Below are 20858 nucleotides of genomic sequence, written 5' to 3'. Positions count from 1 at the left end.
CCTGGGTCAGTGGATAGAGTCTCCCTCCACTGGCCCCTGTTTGGTTTCTCTGCCTGAAGAGACGCCGTCAAGGAAGGCAGGTTGAAATGGTATTTCTTTCTTTCCTTCTCTCTCTCTTTCTCCCTCTCCTTCTTCCAGCTGCCTCTGCTCTACCCACTTCTGGCCTTCAACCTGGAGACTCCTTATTTTCTTTCCCTTTTGGAAGTCCTGGGTACTTCTCCGTCCTCTGTCCCCGCCTGTGGGGAGGAGAACCGTGCAGGCGTTTTTGTCGCCGACCTAGTTGGATTTGTCACCTGGTTAGCTCTCATCGCTGTCTCCATGAAGACCGCCTCAGTAACACGTGGGCACAGGCTCTTTCTGATCCTTAAATCGGTTTCCTCTCTATTTGGTTAGCCCCATTATTAATTGTTTTTCAGCCCAAAAATGTTTGGGTCAGGACTGAGCAGGACATGGACTTGGTATAAGATTGGAGAAATGAGAGGGTTGCTCACACAGGCAGTTCCAGACCGCAGGAGCCCCTCCTCTCCTGCACTTGCTCCTTTCTCCAATCTCCGCAGCCTCGTTCCCATGGTAACTGGGCCAGGAGCTGAAGTCTATGCAGAGCCATGCTGGGTCCTAGGGGCTCCACCCAGCCCCAGGTCCCTTGATAGCTGAACACCAGGTTTATCAGTAGTTATAGCAAATGCTCAGGGAAACTCAAAGGACCCCTCCTTGGGCTGCATTCTTAATAACTGGGGCCAGTTTGAATTAGATGGCTTAAAGAAAAAGAAATTAGTTTTCTTTTGTCACATGGCTTGGCCCCCAAAACCCTTTGGATGGTAGAGAGAAGTGGCCACCAAATGGATCCCTTAACTTTAACACTATTCTACAACTGGATCTGTTTTGTAAACAGTCTTAAAAGTGGGGAGATATCCCTTATGTAGGGGCCTTTATGAAACTTATCAGGACTCAGCCTTGCATGGCTGTGTATGTATGGCTCCGTTCCTGCCCCACCCCCAAAGGAGTCCCAGCCACATTTACTTACAGACCCTCTCCTTCTGCTGCCCCTGCATCCTCCCCAAGTGGGGGACACTCCTCAGGAACCAGCTGGCTACCCTCAGCCTCCTACTTCAATATGCCCATCAGCCCCTAAACCCCTATGTTACCCTAGTCCAGCTCCTAAAGACCAAGAACCCCCCAAATCAGAGTCTTTCTCCCATGGGACTCTGATCAGGCTCCAAGTTTCCCCCCTCCTTTGCCTCTATCCCTTCTGGGAGGTGGTTAATGGGCAGGGGGGCTGTGGCTGTGGCTGGGGAATAGCTAGAGTACATGTCCCTTTCTCTATGGAAGATTGACGGATATGCAAAAAAAGATTTGTTAGAGTTTCAAAAAAGTTTAGGGATGACTTTGTCAGACGGACTGACCTTCTCACTGACCTGGCAGGAGGTTACTATCATTTTAGTACACTGTTGCACTTCTGACAAAAAAGGTCTCATCCTAAGGAAGGTTAGAGAATATTCAGATGGCTTAATGGCCGCCAGTCCTCCCCACCAAGTCTACCAGGTGGGTGGTGACGCAGTCCCAGAGCAAGACCCTCACTGGGACTATACAGATGCCATAGACTGAGCCAGAACACAGCATCACCTCAGCGGCTCGTCAGAGGGATGGATAAAATCTGTGAATTATGATAAGGTGAGAGAGTTTCCTCAAGAGAAGGCAGAAAACCCCAGTCTTTCTGAGCTGGGTAACAGAAGCATTCAGAAGGTATACCAACACAGACCTGGAGTCTGCAGGGGAAAAGGGCATTGTTTGCCAGGCATTCGTTTTACCCAATCTGCTCCAGACATGAGGAGAAAACTGCCAAAGTTAGAGGCTGGTCCTCAGACGCCACCATCAACCTCAGTAGAGGAGGCCCTCAAGGTCTGTAATAACAGAGACAAGGCAGGGGAGCTGATAGAGATCAGAGATTGGCCAAAAAGACACAGCTGCCCTAATTTATCCTCCCTCAGAGGCTCAGAAGACAGGACAACCGACAGGACATCGCCAGCCTCCCAGGAAACCAGCTTTGGAGAAGGGAACGCCGGGAGCAGCCCCGTGGGACGCCCTGGCCACACCTGCTTCTCGCTAGTCTCTCCATGAGAACACGTGCATCCTACCCCGACTGACCCAGTGCAGTGCCTGCCCAGCTCCGGCTTCTGCCCGGCGCACCAGTGTCCCTGCAGCGGGGACTCTGGCCACCTTTGCCGGGGCAGGTAGGAAGACCGAAAAGCTTACAGACACTAGAGCTGCCTACTCTGTCATGACCTGGCCTATCAGCCCTTCTCCGACTGCTACTGCATAGCAACCGGGATAGATGGACGGCCTGAGGTAAGGCAATTGACTCCCCCTCTTGCTTGTGAGGTCAGGTCTGCCACTATTATTCATTCTTTCCTGTCTGTGCCTGAGTGCCCTGTTCCCCCGCAGGGAAGAGACCTGCTAAATAAATTTGGAGCCACCATTTTCCTAAAAAAAAAAGAATAGAATTCCAATGGAAATGGAACCTGGGCAGGGATTCCATCCACTGGCACTTCTAAAAGGTCTGGATCTTAACCCTGTAAATATTTCCGAGGAAGTTAGGGGCCATAAACACTTCTGTCTGGGACATACCTATCCAAGGGAAGGCTAAAAATGTTCCCCCAATAAAAATAAAGTCAAAACCCGGAGTGGATTGCCTAGAAAAAGACAATATCTCTTAAAACCGGAGGCTTTAAAAGGAATCCAACTGCTACTTGCTAAATTTTTAGGAAACAGACTAATTAAACCATGTCAATCTCCCAGCAACACCCCAATTCTGCCTGTCTGGAAGCCAAACTGGGAATATCGGTTTGTATAGGACCTATAGGCGGTGAATGAGGCAGTTAGTCCCATTCACCCAGGGTCCCAAATCCATACACCTTACTTACTAGGTTCCTGGGGACACCCAGTATTTCACTGTGCTGGATCTTAAGGATCTTAAAGAGTAGCGTCTTAAAGATGCCTTTTTTCTACATTTCTTTCCACGCTGACTCCCAGTACCTTCTTTTCTTTTTTCTTTTCTTTTCTTTTCTTTTCTCTTCTCCTCTTTTCTTTTCTTTCTTCTTTCTTTCTTTCTTTCTTTCTTTCTTTCTTTCCCTTTCTTTTCTTTCTTTCTTTCTTTCTTTCTTTCTTTCTTTCTTTCTTTCTTTCTTTCTTTCTTTCTTTCTCTTTCTTTTTTTCAGAGAGAGAGAGAGAAAGAGAGCACAGGCAGAGTGGGGCAGAGGGAGAGAGAGAGAATCCCAAGCAGGCTGTGTGCTCAGCGTGGAGCCCCATGCAGGGTTTGATCTCACAACCCCGAGATCATGACCTGAGCCAAAATCAAGAGTTGGCTGCTCAACCAACTGAGCCACCAGGTGCTTCCTCTTTTGCTTTTGAGTGGAGACACCCTGACATTCAGGAAGCTACTCAGTATACATGGACAGTGCTCCCACAGGTCTCCTGGGATAATCCGCATCTCTTTGGAAATGCACTGGCGAAGGAACTAAGAGAATTTGACTTCGAGAATGGAACACTGTTGCAATATGTTGATGACCTGCTGTTAAGTAACCTGACAAAGCAAGACTCAGACATTAACCTTAACTTCCCGGAAAAAAGAGGATATAAAGTCTCCCCGATGAAAGCTCAGATCTCAGGACAGCAGGTTCAATATCTGGCTTCTGTTTCATCTGGATTTCTAATTATGGCCTAATGACGAAGCCCCTATACGAAGCTCTAAAAGGGGAGGAAAAGGAGCCCCTACAGTGGAATAGGGAATGCGAACAAGACTTTGAGCCTTTAAAAATTAAATTAGACAGGGCCCCAGCATCGGGACTCCCATACTGGACAAACCTTTTAGCTGGTATACTCATGAGAGACTGGGAGCTTTGGGGGTTGTAACCCAAAAGCTGAGACCTAACCAGAGACTGGCGGGCATTTCTCAAAACAGCTAGATCCAGGTGCACAAGGACGGCAGAGCTGCCTACAAGTGCTTGCAGCCACCACTCTCCTAGCTAATGAAGCTTCTAAGTTTGCTCTGGGCCAACACCTGGAATGCATAACTCCCCGTCATGTCTAGACAGTACCGGAAATTAAAGGACACCATTGGCTAATGGGAGGTTGGTTAACTAAATACCAGGCCCTCCCGATGGACACGTCAGATATTACTTAAAGAATATGCCAAGCCTTAAACCCAGCTACCTTGCCCCCAGCCCCAGAGGACAAGGTTTGCAGCACCAGTGCATAGAGACAATAGAGCAAATCTATTCCAGTAGACCTGACCTCCACGACCAGCCCCTCGACAACCCAGTGGTGGAATGGTTTACTGAGGGGAACAGTTTTATAGAAAAGGGTGTCTGGAAAGCAGACTCTGAAATAGTAAGTCTCAATGAGGTTTCAGAAACAAAATTCCTCCCATCTCAGACCTCAGTTCAAAATGCTGAGTAAATTGCCCTAATCAGGGCCTTACAACCGGGGAAAGGAAAAAAGATTAAGTATTTTTACTGACCCAGAGTATGGGTTCCATGTATTACACGCCCAGGTTGCCATCTGGAAAGAAGGGGGGATTCTAACAGCTACAAATTCCCCAGTAAAGCATAAAGATCTAATCCTGACCCCTTTAGAAGCAGTACCACTCCCCACTCTGGTGGCCATGGTCCACTATAAGGGCCATCAACAAACAGGTCCCTTGTAAGTCAAGGGAACAACAGGGCTGACTGAGGGCCAAAACAGGCAGTTCGATCATAAAAGCTTGACTCGGTGATTGGCCCCTCCACGCTCCCCAGTCACCCGCAGCGTTCCCTGGGGAACAGAAAGGTGATGAAAAATGGAGATATAAAAAAAGAGTACTGGATGGTTCATAAAGGATGACAAGATCCTCATTCCTGGGGCCCAACTGTGGAAACTCATTAAGCATTTAAATAATGCTACCCACTATGGGAGAGATGGTCTATGGGACTGGGTACAAAAGATCTTTTCAGGAAGGGGACTTAGAAAAATGGTAAAGCGGGTCACCCTCGCCTGTGACTTGTGTGCTCCCAACAACGCCCAGGCCCATCCAATCCCTCCTTCGTTATTAAGCCAGTCCAACACCAAGGTACATACCTGGGGAAGGTTGGCAAATAAACTTCACCCAAATGCCCCCACGATCGGGGTGTAAGTATCTTCCTAGTGTTCATTGACACCTTCACAGGACAGGTCAAAGCCTTTTCCACTCCATCTGAGAAGGCAACTGAGGTTTGTAAGTCCCTCCCAAAAGAAATAATTACTTGGTTTGGTCTTTTTGAGTCTCTCCAGAGCAGCCAAGGTCACCCAGAGCTTCTCAACAGCCCTGGGAATAAACTATAAACTACATGCCCCTTGGAGTTCCCAGTCTTCAGGAAAGGTTGAAAAGATGAATCATACCCTAAAGAAAACCTTAGAGAAACTTCATGAGCCTTAGGCCAAATTGCCTCCTATTGCACCCGTCAGGATCCTCACTGCCCTAAGACTGGCCCAAGACTCAGTCCATTGGAAATGACATAGGGGGGACCCTCCCTCGCTGCTGATATTTTACTAGATAGGGAAATAAGCCAAGGCCTGCAGCATATTAATTTGGGCCAGGTGCAAAAACCTATTTTGGATTATGCTAATCGTGTGGTAACAGCACCCCCTAGAGGTAATTTAGAAGAGACCACCCCACTGCGAATTAATCCAGCAGATCCTGTCCTCCTTAAAACTTGGAAAAAGGGCTCCCCAGAAGATTTGCTACCCAAGTGGAAAGGCCCTATCTAGTGATTTTAGCCATTCCAACGGCAGTTAAGCTACAGGGAATCCCTAGATGGGTACATCTTTCCAGGCTAAAACATTTTTCTCCTGGACATCTTCAGGCCAAGAACCACCTTACTCTTGTGAGCCCATGGAAGACCTCAGATACTTGTTTAAGAAGCGACCCTTGGAGTCAGATAAACCATTATGCCTTGGTGGATTGGTTTGCTGAGTTTTCTTTTGGGTGCCCTTGTTTTACTTTTCCTTCTCTACCAATACCGTTTTGGGTCACCTCCACCCCCTGGGAAAGGTCTGTTCTGTCCCTGCTGGGCTAAAAGACAGAAACCAGAGATGAGATGGATGAGGTAGACCCTTCTCTTGGCCCTTCTCCTGGGAATGAGTCGGGAAGGAAATAACAAAGGGAGGGAAACCTGGAGAGAAAATTCAATTGTCAACTTTTCTAGCATCGTTGTCTCAGGAAATAATCTTTCTAATGATTGGATCTATCATCACCACCCACAAGAAGGGGTTCCTAAGCTCCAGTTTGTACCTATAAATGAAGATATTAATCTCACCTTGACTTTTAAACCCATTTGGAGCACAGCACTTCTAACAGGGGAACTCAATGATCTTGATGATTTAAGATGTATAGGGCTTATAGACTTTTGGAACCAACCCAGTCTTCAGATTAAGCACCCACTTCTCCGTGAAAAACAGGGACAACCCTGTTGCCCCTGCCAGACAGATACCTGCCTTACTGATATGGGAAGCTCACCCTCTATTTATCCTATGCCATTTTCCTCTTCAAGCTATTCATGTACCCCCCAACCAGACTCACTGGTGTGTGGACTCATCCCTACTCTCCCCAGGCCACCAACCTAACTCCTCCAGTACGCACTTAAAGGGAACAGCAACCCCTTCCTAGAGGCTCACCTATCAGACCCCATCTGCCTTGGACAGCCAGGAGAGAATAAAAGACTCAGAACTAGATGGGGAAGCCGTTGGATGGAGAGCCTCTGTCTCCCAGATACAGTAATGCACCTAACCGGGGTCCCCTTTTATAAAGATGGCTTAGTTCCTCTTTACCTTGCCAAGCTTGTAGTCACCCCACCCCGCCCCCCATCTATTCCCTCCTGGTCTGCCACAAAATAAACTACCCTATGAATGGAGCTTGGATTCCTCCTTCTCCTTCTTTAGGGAGATAATATTCCCTTCCAGGGAGAGTACACTTTGGGACAATTAGGCCCTAAAGGACCAGGCCCCAAAGGATTAGGCCCCACCATATATAAAGTCACCTCTCAAACCAGACAAAAGAGAGCACTCCAACTCATCTCAGCAGAAATTGGAGCAGCCATAAGACTGGCTGCCCCGAAGCATGTTTCACCTATCATGAAACGACCTCAAGGAACCATATCCAGGCCTTAGACACGCTGGCCTCAGATACTGGTGACACCTTAGAGGGCCTCTGGGAGTACCTAGATTCTTTGGTGAATAGGTTGTACTTGACAGTAGGTTGGCTCTAGAATATCTTCTGGCTGAACAAGGAGGTGTCTGTACAAGAGTCAACAAAACTTGCTGTACAAACATCAACGATGCTGGAGAGGTTGAACTGAATATTCAGATTTACAAATAAGTCAAATGGTTGCATGGGTTAATTATGCCAATGCCCAAACTATATGGTACTCTATTACAGGCTATATCCCTAATACTACCTCGTTCCTGCCTTTCCTTGGGCTCTTAGTGGCTTTTATATTGCTGTTACTTTTTGGACCCTGTCTTCTTAACCTCCTGGTAAAGTTTGTGTCTTCCAGGCTTCAAGAGTTCCAAGTCAAGCTAATGATGATACAAGGATTCCAGCCTACACCACGACAGGAAGATCCAAGTGCCTACAAAGCATTAGACAGTTAGTGGGAGATTTTTACACCTCCAGGGTAGGATAGGAATGATGGCTTCCCGCTCAGCAGGAAGCAGTTTCAGAAGATGAGACCTTTGGCCCCTTCTCCTTAGGAATAAGGAGGGTCAAATCTCTCAGGGGGGAATGACACAGAGTAGGGACACAGGACTCAGGTCCCCTCAACCCTAACTGCTGAATCTAGGGTTCCTGGATAGCAATGCCCTTTGGGTAGATCTTCCGGGATCACTACAACTCTGTGTCTTTGAGTAGTATGTCCTGCAGGAATGCGAAGAGAGGAAGCTCACTGAAAGGAGAGATTCAACTAGGAAGACAGGATAAGACCAGCCTGCACCAAGATGGACCCCAATACTGAACCTTCCCCTCATTATGTTACTAAAAATCATGCCTGGGGTGGAGATTTAACATGCTAATGAGACATGTGATGCATGTGAAAGCATATTCTGATGTTCTGTCTACTCAGAACTGCCTGTGCACCCAACCTCCTATATTCTCCTGTACCAACAGGCCTAGATGTCACTCCTTTCCCACCCCAGCCCCTTTAAAACCTTTTCCCGGAGAGCCAGCCTGAAGGACACTTTCCCTTTGTGCTGTCGCCCTTGTGTTCCAGCTTAAGCCCTAATAAAAGCCCCACCTGGAACTCTTGTTTGGCTTCTAGGCAATTTCTTGTTTAGAGAGCCGAAGGACCTGAGTCGATAGGATTAACGCTCATCTCAGCACGCTCAATCAATGACTGATAGGGCTTGACAGGTGCATTTCTGGCTTCCTCTCCCCTCAGATGGGTTAGTTCTAAGGCATTCTGTTCTGGACTGGTCCCACACTTCCTGAGTCACCTTGGTGACAGCTGTCTCAGCAACAACTTCTTTATTGGCAATGTTTCCCTCCCTGTTTCCTTCCCTACCCCTCTCCCTGGTGTTACCTCTATCACCCCAACAAGCTAAATGCCTATAAATTCTCGACTCAGGGTATGTTTCTGGGGAAAACTGCACTGCAACTATGACCAATCATGTTCGCTCCCTATTATGGGTCCTGATAATGTAGATGTATTATCTCATTTTTGTTGTCCCTGAGATCTAGCATCTTGTCTTTACAACCACCGTATCCCATAGCCAATGGACTGCACATAAGAAAGCTGAGGAGGAAGAGGGGTCTTGCCTTATTCTGGTAGATGCGTATGTGTGTGTATACGTGCATGCACAGACAGTTCATATTTTAAAAGTAAATATTTATTTAGCATTTTTAGGACAGTTTTCCCTTACCGATACTCTGAATATTAACATGTCCATACTGATACTCTGGAGTTTCATGTAGCCCCAAGGAAATTAACCTGAACTGTGTTAAAGAAAGAAAAATGACGTCTCCTTAAGGTAAATTATCAGATTTCTTACCATATTCATTTATTTATCAGAGAGAACTGTGATTTTATGAGATAAAGTGCAACAGGCCTTTGTTGTGCTTTTCTCATTATTCCTTTTCCTCCTTGTTCCCTCTCCCTTTCCTCACTCCAGTCCTTCCCTACACTGGTCTTTCCTGGACACCCCCCCCCCCCACTTTACAAAGAAGGTGTGCTGTGATGGCTTCTCTAGGCACCTGCCCCAGGGTTAATGCATTTCTGCATAACAAGGCATTTCCCATATCCTCACTTCTCCCTGAAGCATTTCACAAAGGCACTGTGTCCTGAAGAAAGAGTCAAAGGACTGCTAGTCAGAATGTAATTTAGAAGTTGTTGGTTGTTCTTAGAATCCGGAGCTAACTGTAAGTCTTGAGAAAGAAAAGCCTTCAGATTTAAGTTTTGTAATGGAGAATAGACGCAATCTGGCTTCATCAGGAGCCAGATGGGGAGAAATATCTTTTAAAATGGACACATACTTTTTTTGTTGTTTATTTAATTATGGAAGAGTCCATCTACTTTCGAGTGGTTTCATGTGAGAATAAAAACTGGCTTATAATAGCTAAATAGTTCAAAAGTCCTTTCACTAACCCACAGTCTACCATGAAACATGTTTACTTTGCTTCAGGGCAGAGGGAAGGACAAGACATTCTATCCCTGAGCCTCAGGGATTTTGTCAGTAACAGTGACACCTTTCGGTGTCTTTGGGCTTCTCTTCGGAACTGGAATGCCAGGAAGAGATTATTGATTTCTCTCAGTATTTCCCATTGTATGATTCAGGTTAGTTAGAACTCAGATTGTTTCAAAATGGATGGGACTAAAAGACAACAGAAGGAAGATATTTTGGTTACTGCTGATGTTTTTGCTGGGGTTGCAAGATCAGAGGAGATGGTTCATAGCTAGTAAAAATTCCTAAATTAAATTTAATAGGGACCAGGAATTTTCAGAGTCCTGCAATTCCCCCTTTGAGAGTTAGGGTGTAGTGTTTTATGGAGGTGATAGTACCTTGAAGTTTCTTTGTGGAGAAAGGAGTTTGCCATAAAAACACAGAATGTGTAACTAAAATAGAATTAATTTTGTTGTTAAGATCTATCCTAACTTTTTATGGCCTGAATTTGTTTTTTGGTAAAACAAGGCTACCCTTTTATCCAGTCAAGCATGTTTTCACAGCTCCCTTACAGAAATGCCCCAATTTCTGGAATCCACTCAACACAGAAGGCCCTTTTATGAGGAAGAATTCTGTAATAGCTGTGGTGAGAAGCCCGTTGCCCACAAGGTGGGGATTTTCCAGTTGGTGTCATGTATAGTCCTTATGGGCTTAAAGGGTTAATACTAATGAACTAATGAAAATTGGTGTCTTCCATGGCTTAGTTAGTTATAAGAGGTTATTTTTTTTTGGGGGGGTCTGATTTGAACTGAAAACTTTTCATCTTCTTGTGTTCATAGTTTGGGTGTGTTTTCACATTGATCAAGCATACATAATAAACTTTCTTTCTCCTAGAGGAGACAAAAGAAAATGAAAGAATGCTGGTGGAAAGTGATAACTTTAGGTTCAAAGGAGTGTTATTGATTTGCTCTGTGCTACATGAATAATTCATAACAAAAAGGAGAAAGCAGAGGTGCTTAGGGACACAACATTTATTGAAAAGTCATAATATTATAAGTAGGGAAGAATTAAGGGTTAGAGATAAAGGAATTTTCCTTTCTCTGATCTTTACTTCAGATATTCCCCTGTAGTCTTTGACAGCAAAATGAGCGCTGGGTAAAAGAAGAATTAGCATGTATATGGCTCTATTGCTTGGGTGATAGTTAGTAGTAGTAGTAGTTAGTTAGTAGTTAGTAGTCTTCCCTTAACCGTGTTTCTATGAGATTTCAACTCCTAACTCCTCTGGCTGCCTTTCCTCATTCCTGAATAGACTTGCCTTTACTCTGATTGCTCTCTCTGTTTCAGAGTCAGTGACCACGCTCTTCACATTATCAATTTCTATGAACATCTTTGAAAACAAATTTTAAATCTGACAGTACCAAGTTTTGATGAGACCATAGCGCAACAGAAACTTTTACGTACGCCTGATGGGAATGTAAATCTTTACAGTTGGGTAATATGTTGCAAGCTACAAAATTTGCATTCTACAATTCAATGATACCCCTCCAATATTTTCCTTATTGGTAACATCGAGCTAATAATATATCTACTTCACAGAATTTATAGATTAAATTAGTAAAACAAACTAATTAGTAAGACCAATTAGATTAGCTAATTAATTACTAACTAAATTAATAAAACAAGTAGACTAATAAAAGTTAGCTCTTATTATCAGTAGTAGTAGCTGCAGTGACAGTTATAGTATATTACTCTTGTTACTTTTGCAGCATAGAAATCATTCTTTATAATAGCAAAAAAAAAAAAAATGGAAACAACTTATTGCCAAGAGAATGGATAAATAAATTGTGTATATTCCTAGAGTGGAATGCTAGACGGGTAGTACATGTTTCAACAGGGATGAATCTCAAAAATACATCATGGAATAAAAACCAATTTTTAGAAGGATGAAGTATGATACCAGTTGTACTTAGGCTAAAATATCTAAGCAACACTGTATATACTTTAAAAGGTATAATTACAAATGTTTCGAAAGCTTAAAGAAAGCACAGAAATAATAATCCCCAAATTCAGGATGCTGGTAGGTCTGGTGGGGAGTGAGGGGGATGTAATCAGATATGGAATTTCAATTGGATGGTGCTTCTGTTACTTAAGCTGGGTGTTCATTGTATCCTTCCTTGTCCTTTGCTATATCTTGAAGATTGCCCTACAAATAAATTAGAACAACAAAAAGAACAAATACCATATTAATGAATTGGTGTTTATGTGTTTTCTGTGAATAACAGTTATTTGTTAACTTAGTAGGCCCCTGTAAATCGAGTATCAGAAGTGTTTGTGCAACAAAGGGCTCGAGTCTCTGCTGAGACTGGAAGAAAAACACACACTGTGGAAATTTGTGCATCCAACATTTACCAGGGAACACCCATAAAGTTAGAGAAGGGCGGATCAGTTGACCTGAGAACCAAAAAGCGATTAGCTTTGCCCAAGTGAGCTGCATTGCTTTGTCTATTCTGAATTTCACAGAGCATTTTCCTCTTCCATGGCCCTAGGGATGGTTTTATCCATTTATGTCTGAACTATTTTTATAATCCTCTCTGGATGTTCTTTATCATACCCATGCCAGCCTTTTCTCTCATGTTTACATTTCTCGAGAGTGGTATTCTGTCTGCAGCACGTATCAGAGCTCATTCATTTATTCAAGAGATATTTATTTTCTCTTATGTGACAATCATCGCTGAGTATTGACTCAACTTTTTTATTTTACTTTTATTTTTATTTGCTTATTTATTATTTTTTTAAAAAGGTTTCATTTATTCATTTGACAGAGAGAGACAGCGAGAGAGGGAACATAAGCAAGGGGAACATGAGAGGGAGAAGAAGGCTTCCTGCCAAGCAGGGTGCCCGACGTGGGGCTTGATCCCAGGACCCTGGGATCATGACCTGAGCCGAAGTCAGACACTTAATGGCTGAGCCACCCAGGTGCCCCTATTTCTTATTTATTTATTTATTTATTTATTTATTTATTTATTTATTTTTATTTCTCACAACTCTGAGATCAAGACCCAAGCTGATATTAAGAGTAGGATGCTTAGGGGCACCTGGGTGGCTCTGTCGGTTGAACATCTGCCTTCGGGGGCTCAGGTCATGATCCCAGGATCCTGGGATCCAGCCCCGCACTGGGCTCCCTGTTCAGCGAGGAGTCTGTTTCTCCCTTTCCCTCTGACCCTCCCCCCTTACTCATGCTTCCTCCCTCTCTCACTCTTTCCCAAATGAATAAATAAAAAATCTTAAAAAAAAGAGTCAGATGCTTAACTGACTGAGCCACCCATGTACCCCCTGACTCAACTATTTTAAATTGTTTGATAAATGGCAATTGAATCTATTTCTCTGAATATTATTTACCCATAGGAGAAATGTTGCTTAGGTAGGCCAGAAAGATGGGGGTTCTCTGAGCCATCTCTTTCTGATGCTTGTTGTCTCCAGCCTTACTAGGTCCTCCTTGAACCCCAAATTGTGGTTTGGGTTTTCTAAAAATTCCCTCAAAGCCAAAGCCTTTTATATTATGCCAGGGTTACTCACGATTATTACTAAGCTTGTAAACATCTTTTACATTTTACATTTTTAGTGGAAAGAGTGAGAAACGTTTCTGAGACCCACTTACTTTTTCATTTGGTATCAACGATGGAGCCGATTTTGAAACAATTTCTAAAGTCTTATACACTGTGGCTTAATTGTTTCAACTCATAGTCCAGAGGAGTAAACATGGGGCCATGCTGCCTGATGAAATATTTCAAAGGACTGAACAGCTTCTGCTAGCACCAAGGGTGCTGTCACATGACCGCAAGCAAGATTTCCGAAGTGGAAATTTGCTTTCAGAAAATCTCTGCGGTTACAGGGATTTCTGCAGACAGAGTATGGTGATGTGTTTGTTTTTTCTGATTGGCTTATTCATAGCTTCTATCGCTGCCACAGCATTATTGCTCTTTTATTTACATTTATCCACAGAGTTTATGATAATGATAATAGAGTTATTATATTTGTTATAACAGCTAAGATTAAGTCAAGTGCTATCATGTGCCAGATGGTGTTTTAAGCAGACTCGTTCAAGCCCAACCAGCCTAAGATCACCAGGGACAAGCCGCTAGTCCTACTAAGTCAGATTATTGACGTGTTGCAATGAGGGAGAGCACACACTAGAGGAAATGTGCTGCATCTTACCAAATAAAATCGAAAGCGTAGTTATAGGATTTTGGAGAAGGGTGGAATTTAGGTGAAATGTACCTGAAGGAGCTGAACCGTCCCATTTTGATGGGCTGAACGTAGAGCAGGGCTGCGTGTAAGGGGTCCGCATTAGGTCTGGACACGAAGTGGACTCAGATCTTTTTACTTCGAGACGGTCAAGTTAAGGTAGACGTGGGATACTACAGCCAGAAACTCCTTATTTGGAGGTCTGCACATGGCTTGAAAGTCCGGGCTGTTTTTCTGTGTCGAAGCAACTTAGATTGTCCAGATGAGACCAGGATGCTTTTGTGGGAAGCTGCCAGAAGCAGAGGCAAGCCTGGCTGATAGCCAGAAGGGAAATGGGACCTCAGTCCTACAGCTACAAGGAACCGAGTTCAGCCAACAACATGAGTGAGCTTGGAACACTCTTCCCCGGAGCCTCGGGTATGGAACGCAGCCCTGCCGACACTTTGATTTCAGCCTTGTGAGAACCCATTACTTAGCAGAGGAATCATGTGAACCCCCTGGACTTGTGACCTACAGAAACTGTGAGATAAGAAATGTATGTATTTTTACAAAGACAAAAAGCCCAAACGAAACAGAGTGGGATGTTTCATTCACACTGGTATGATTTCAAACTGCGATGTTACTCAGAGTCTATGACTTGCGAACAGAGTTTCTCAGTGGGTGAAACAGCTGTTGTCACCTGATGGAGAGGGTTTTATGACTCTACAGATGTAGTGTGCCTTTGGGAGGAATGTTGTTTGCCGTTAACTTTGCTGCTGGCTTTACCTTGTCTATTTGCCAAGCCTGATTTTTACTTTAAAGTCCAAGCTCATTTGTAATTTCTCAAGGTATTGATTTATTTTATCCTTACAACATTCCTACAAAGTAAGTAGTATTATTATCCCATTTTATAGATGAGGAAACCGAAGCATCGGAACTGATCAATTGTCCAAATGGGAGAAAAAATCATAAGGAGTGGTTCCAGACTTCAACCTAGGCCATCTGTCTTCAAAACCAAATGCTTACATCCTATGCTGTCCTGCTAAGTGATCCTTTACACTTAGGCCAATGATAACTATTTTAGCAAATGGAAATAGAACTCCTCTTAGGGAAGAAAAACTAGTTGCAACCATTTCTCAGGCCAGAGACACGGATTAGCACATGTAATGGCACAAATAGGGTAACTGAGCAGCTCTGCGTTAACAACAGTAAAAATCCAACAGGGATATGCATTCCTTATGTGCCAGGGCTACACATATGTGTTAACTCTCACAACACTGTAAACGATAGCGATCCCATTTTATAGATGAGCAAACTGTGGCCTCCAGAGGGGAAGTAACTTGCTGAAGGCCATGTGGACTGTAGGGGGTAGAGCTGGAATCCACACGTCAGGGGCCTGTTTCCAAAGCTCAATTTATTAACTACTTTGTTATATAGGAATACACAAGAATTAGGGGACACAGGGACAAAAAGAAGGGAAGTAGGAATAGAAGTGATGTGGTGACTGAGCCCACTGAAAGGGAACAGAGGGACTCCCCAGCTTAGATGGCTAATATTCATTTTGTACTTGTTTGCACTGGTGTGATATAAACTTCCCTGTGTCCCCGAATCTGCTCTGCACATAAATGTTTCTGTGAATGGGATTCTTTGGTAGTAGAGTTGGGAAAATGAGTTTCAGAAAAAAGCCACAAGATGTATAATGCAAGGTGTGTAATTCATGAGATGCTGGAAATATAGCCAGAAGGAATGGGGAAAACATCGCCTCAGGTATTTACAATTTTTTTTTTTTTTTTTTTTTGGTGCTGATGGGGAATTTGGAACTTTCCAGAGCATGCAAAGAGAGTTGGAGTCAATCTTATTGAGATTGTAGAGGCTGGAAGACGTTAGTTGACAATCATGTTGCATGTCTGTTAAGCAGTAAAAGTGAGAACACCCAAAGATTTGAATTTAATTGTACCATTGACAAGTGATATATTGGTAACCGTTAATTATTTCTGGCACCTAGCATAACATCAGGTATGTGATGGTCCCTGAATAAATAAATATTAGTTGAATATAAATAATGAATAAATGAATGACTGGTTGTTTTTAAACAGCAATAATTATTGGATAGAAGTCAATTATTGTATCTTGTTGTGCTGATAGACAATTAGAAACTCTTCCCCACCCATATGCTATTTATATCTTTGGTGAGTTAGAGTAGAGGCTGCAGACGGTTGCTAACGCCTTCCAGTTTATGACAGTGGCACCTAACGCATGTGTCAGGACTGAAATCCACAAGTAAGTGGTACTTGACTGTCAAATTCCACATACTGAAGTCAAATTATTGTTAAGTCAATTTTGATGAGCTAACACAGACTAAATGCAAAGCACAGTCTGTTATGACCAATGTTTATTCTTTTCCTACCTAAATGTTTGCATTGACCACTTTCTAAAATGGAAGACCTTTTATAATACACCATAACTTTTAAACCCCAATTTTCTCAATATTTTAGACTTTTTTTTTTTTCTTTTGGTGATTGATTTTCAGGAGCGTTACTTACTGAGTGCCCATGTCTGGGCAATGATGCAATGGTGGTCTTTTTTTCTTTTAAGGATTTTTTTTTCCTTAAGATTTTACTTATTTATTTGAGGGAGAGAGAGATAGCTAGAGAGAACACAGTGGGGGAGGGTCAGAGGGAGAGGGAGAAGCAGACTTCCCCTGCTGAGCAGAGAGCCCCACAGGGGGCTTGATCCCAGGACCCTGAGATCATGACCTGAGCTGAAGGCAGAAGCTTCACCGATTGAACCACCCAGGAGCCCCGATGCAATGGTGGTCTTGAGGTAGGCAATTGGCATTCTTGGTTGCAAATAACAGAATCCACTTTAGTAGTTAAGTAATAAAAGAAACTTATTCTTAGATATTAGATAGTTTATAGCATTATAGAGGGCAAGAGTATTAGGTATGTAGCTTAGGCAATAGGAATGATGCCTCGATGGTACCACTGGTGACTCCAGGAGAGACCCAGTGCTGCTACCATCGGGCACCAGCTCCGCAGGGATTACAGGTACGGGTGTTATTTCCATGACTTTAGCCAGTGCTCCATGTGAGGTAGGAATTCTCCCCACTACACCTAGTCACCCTCACCAGAAACCCGATTCCAAGTGGCAACTAGTTTCTCTTCTAAATCCAAGGTGGGACTATGTGATTGGTGGAGTTGAAGTCACGTGTATGTGTTTTAGTTACAAAGGAATCTGGAAATGTGAATGTAAATAAGTGAATTCTGGATTCTACCTGAGAAAGGCAGACTTGTAATGTGGGAAACACAGAAAGGCTGTCCAAAACATGCTAGGTAGCCTCACACATGGCACACATTCACCATGGCCTTGGAATCACAGAGCGGCGTATGCGAAGACTATTGTGGACAAAGCAGAGGGATCTCCTCTAAAGGATCTTTTCCTGCTGCCCTGTTTTAATTGGTCTTTCCTGGTCTTGTCTCTTTTTTACTCTTAGTTATCATTTCTTCGAGTGCTGGTTACAGGAAAAAAAATTAATTCTTTTTATTAGTCATGCTAGATACAATTTGCTGAGCTTTGATATATTCTAGGTTCTATGCAAGAGAGCTTTACATATATTTCAAATTTATTCTTCACAAACCCTTCATAAACCTGCGAGATATTCTTCTAGCCCTGAATTTTACAAGTGAGAAGACTGAGGTTAAGAGCAGTTAAAGGGTCTTGCTGGGGTCCATGGTGGGATGCAGAGTGAGTGACAGAGCTGAAATTTGAGCCACGTCCCCAGGACTCCAAGTCTGGTTCTCTTCCTGCCCATCATGTTACATCTTTCTCTTAAGTTTACACATGATAATTGATCTATAGGTTCCACTGTTCTCCGGGTGGATTAACTACTTATAGGTAACTGGATATTGACATTTCTTGCCTTTACCAATAAGAGAAGGAAGTGTTCTGAATTAGTATAATTTATAAGAGATTCAAAAATATAAACAAACAATACAAACAAACAAAAATATAAACAAAGCAATTACCCCAGAGCAGCACCCCTTGCCGAGATACACCCAGCGTCTGTGTGTCAGGGTTCTTTTAATGTGTGTTCTGAAGGAAGCAAGTTAGGGCTGCTGATCTTGCAAGAAAGGCAATCATTCTGCACTGATTCCTGGGGAGTCAAGAATGAATAAGGCTCAGTCACTACCTTTCCGGGCACAGTCAGAAGGCGTCCCGCTTAGGTATTCTGTGGCTTTGGTTTGATCCATCTTTTCTGGTAACTCTAACTCGTGCTTCTCCTCTGACTCATCCCTCAATCTCTCACCATCACATCCGCTAATACCAAGAAGTAAAATTGCAGCTTTAGGTCTCTTTTCCTTTTCAAGCTTCAGTGGCTGTAGATTTGCCCAACAACCCACTTACCTCATGGATAAAGGTGAAACCCAGGATCATGTCTGCAAAAGGAAGAATGATTCCTATGTCTTGAGAGGTTACGAATTTATTCGAATTTACGAATACTCGAATTTACATGCTACCCTAGCTTATGCTTTCACCAGAGAGATGTTGGTTTCTGAGAACATTAGCAAAGCCTGATTTCCCATAAAATTCACATACACTTTTAAAATTTAAAGGCTCTTTTTTTAAAAGATTTATTTATTTGAGAGAGGGAGAGTGTGAGTGCAGGGGTGGGTGGGGCAGAGGGAGAGAGAGTCTTAAGCAGACTCCATGCTGAGTGTGGAACCCCGACGCAGGGCTCGATCTCACGTCCCTGAGCCGAAACCAAGTGTTGGACACCCAACTGACGGCACCACCGAGGTGCCCTTAAAATGTAAATTCTTTTATCTCCCAACAGCCACTGATGATTTTTATCTTGTTATGTATTGTTATTTTTATAAACCGGGTTTGAGGACGGGAGTGTAAAACAAACTTCTTTGTATTTTTCCCTCTGCAGAGTGTACTTTTGCAGATTTGTGCAGTGACACTCAGTCCGAGCTCCACAACAGATGTACATGAGGGCATGTACGTGAGGGGCTCCTGGGGTGATGGCAGTGGAGAGCTGGGGGCACCCTCGCAGGTTCATAAGCCCTTACCAGCTTCTCCAGGACCCCCTCTGCCTGAACCCATTTGGTATTTGGGGCTCTGCATGATTTCACCGCTCACATGAGTTTGGAAACTACTGAAGTAGAGACGTGTTGAGAGAAAGCAATTAGTTCCTACTCTCTGGTGACTTCAAGGGAGTATGTCAGGCTGTACCTTCTGACCTTTTCACACGGGTTTTGGTTAGTATTTTTTCTTTTCTCATAGTGTGAATTCTCAATATCCAATGGACCCATATTCATTTGTCAATTCAAAAATGTGCCCAAATCAAATATGTATTGCTTGAGCAAATCCGCCATTTTGGGAAAACCCTAAGTGATTTTGTCCATGAAAGCAAATTCTAAAAGAGTTGTTTTCCACAAAAAAAAAAAAAAAAAAAAAAAAAAAATCGGGTGGAGAGTTTTGCAGTAAATTAGGGAGGATTAACATCATGTCACATACCCAATTTGCTGTCTCCTTCCTGGGAAGGGTCATGAGTTGTGTAGATCTTCCTGGATTTCCTGTTTCTGGAAATTTCTAATTCTATTTGTAAAAGTCTCATTTTCCTGTGGCTCAGAGTGTGACAATCTCTCCACTAAGCAAAATGTCTTCTGATCTCTTTTAAAAGAGGGAAGGAGGGGCGCCTGGCTGGCACAGCGGTTAGGTGTCTGCCTTCAGCTCAGGGCGTGATCCTGGAGTCCTGGGATCGAGCCCCACATCAGGCTCCTTGGCTTTGAGCCTGCTTCTTCCTCTCCCACTCCCCCTGCTTGTGTTCCCTCTCTCGCTGGCTGTCTCTTTCTCTGTAGAATAAATAAATAAAATCCTTAAAAAAAAAAAAAAAAAAAGAGGGAAGGAGCTTAAAAGACCTGAGCCGTGCCCAGTGATGTGTTTGTAGCTCTCTCCACCTGTCTTGCTCTAGGGCTGACACAAACTTCAGCTTCCAGGGAGGAGAATGTTCCCCAGTCCATGTGGGTGTTTTTCTCTGTACCTGGGTCTGCCTATGGGTTTGGTCACTCCCAAGTGTTGGAAATGTTTGGCGAACACCATGCTGTGCGTGGACTGTGTATAATCTGCCAGGGCTGGGCCTGGCTACCCTTGCCGCTGATTGCAGAGCTCATCTCATTCCTCTGCCGCATTTGGAGGCTCGGGGCTCTCTGTTCCCCTGCAGGCACACACAGCAATGAATGGCCTTCTCTTGTCTCCTTTCAGTGGTGCTGTGGCCCTGCTCCTTCTCAGAGCCTCAGAGAACCACTGGCTGCCAGCGCACTGGGGAGAGCGCAGCCCCAAAGGGGCGCTGAGCTCATTAGCAGGCTTCTCCTCAAGCCCTTCTGTGCAGGGCAGACATCGTGATAGACAGAGAGGCAGGAGAGGATCAGAACTCCAAATTATTTCTGAGTTTTGCTCCTGGCAGAAAAGTCCCACATCTGACCCTAAGCAGCAGCCTGCAAATTGGTCTTCAGAGCTCTCCTTGGTGGTTCGAGAAAGGACCGAACACTGCAATTAAGGCTGGGACAGGCATTCAGTTTTCACTGAGCCTTTTCTACTGCACTGGACTTTCTGGAGTGAATGGAGTACCTGCACCCCCACAGAGGGCAGCCCCAGCCCCACTGCTCTGCTTGGAGGGGCACGTTGCCATTTGAGCCTTGGGAAAAAAAAAATAATTTACTTACTTTCTAGGCAGTCTTTAAACAGTTCTTATTCTTATTTCAGGCTGTGAAGGTTGACCTTTCTTTCTTCAAGTATAGAGAGGGAACAGGGAGGTCCCATGTAAATACCAGTTCCTTCCTTCCTTCTTTCCTTCCTTCCTTCCTTCCTTCCTTCCTTCCTTCCTTCCTTCCTTCCTTCCTTCCTTCCACAAATATTTATTGAGGGTGTACATTGTCAGGAACTCTTCTAGGCACATTTGTGGTGTT

The 20858-nt window shown here is 43.9% G+C and overlaps 1 pseudogene; it reads left to right on the top strand.

Moving 5' to 3' along the window:
* Nucleotides 1-5005: 5005 nt before the first annotated feature.
* LOC148108066 (endogenous retrovirus group V member 1 Env polyprotein-like) lies at nt 5006-7179 on the top strand (annotated as a pseudogene).
* Nucleotides 7180-20858: the final 13679 nt, after the last annotated feature.

Source organism: Ursus americanus, chromosome 22, assembly GCF_024610735.1.
Source record: "Ursus americanus isolate L20-20 chromosome 22, mUrsAme1.1.p, whole genome shotgun sequence".
Lineage (NCBI taxonomy): Eukaryota > Metazoa > Chordata > Mammalia > Carnivora > Ursidae > Ursus > Ursus americanus.
Note: the sequence above shows the minus strand (reverse complement) of the source record. Positions and strands in the feature narration are given on the sequence as shown.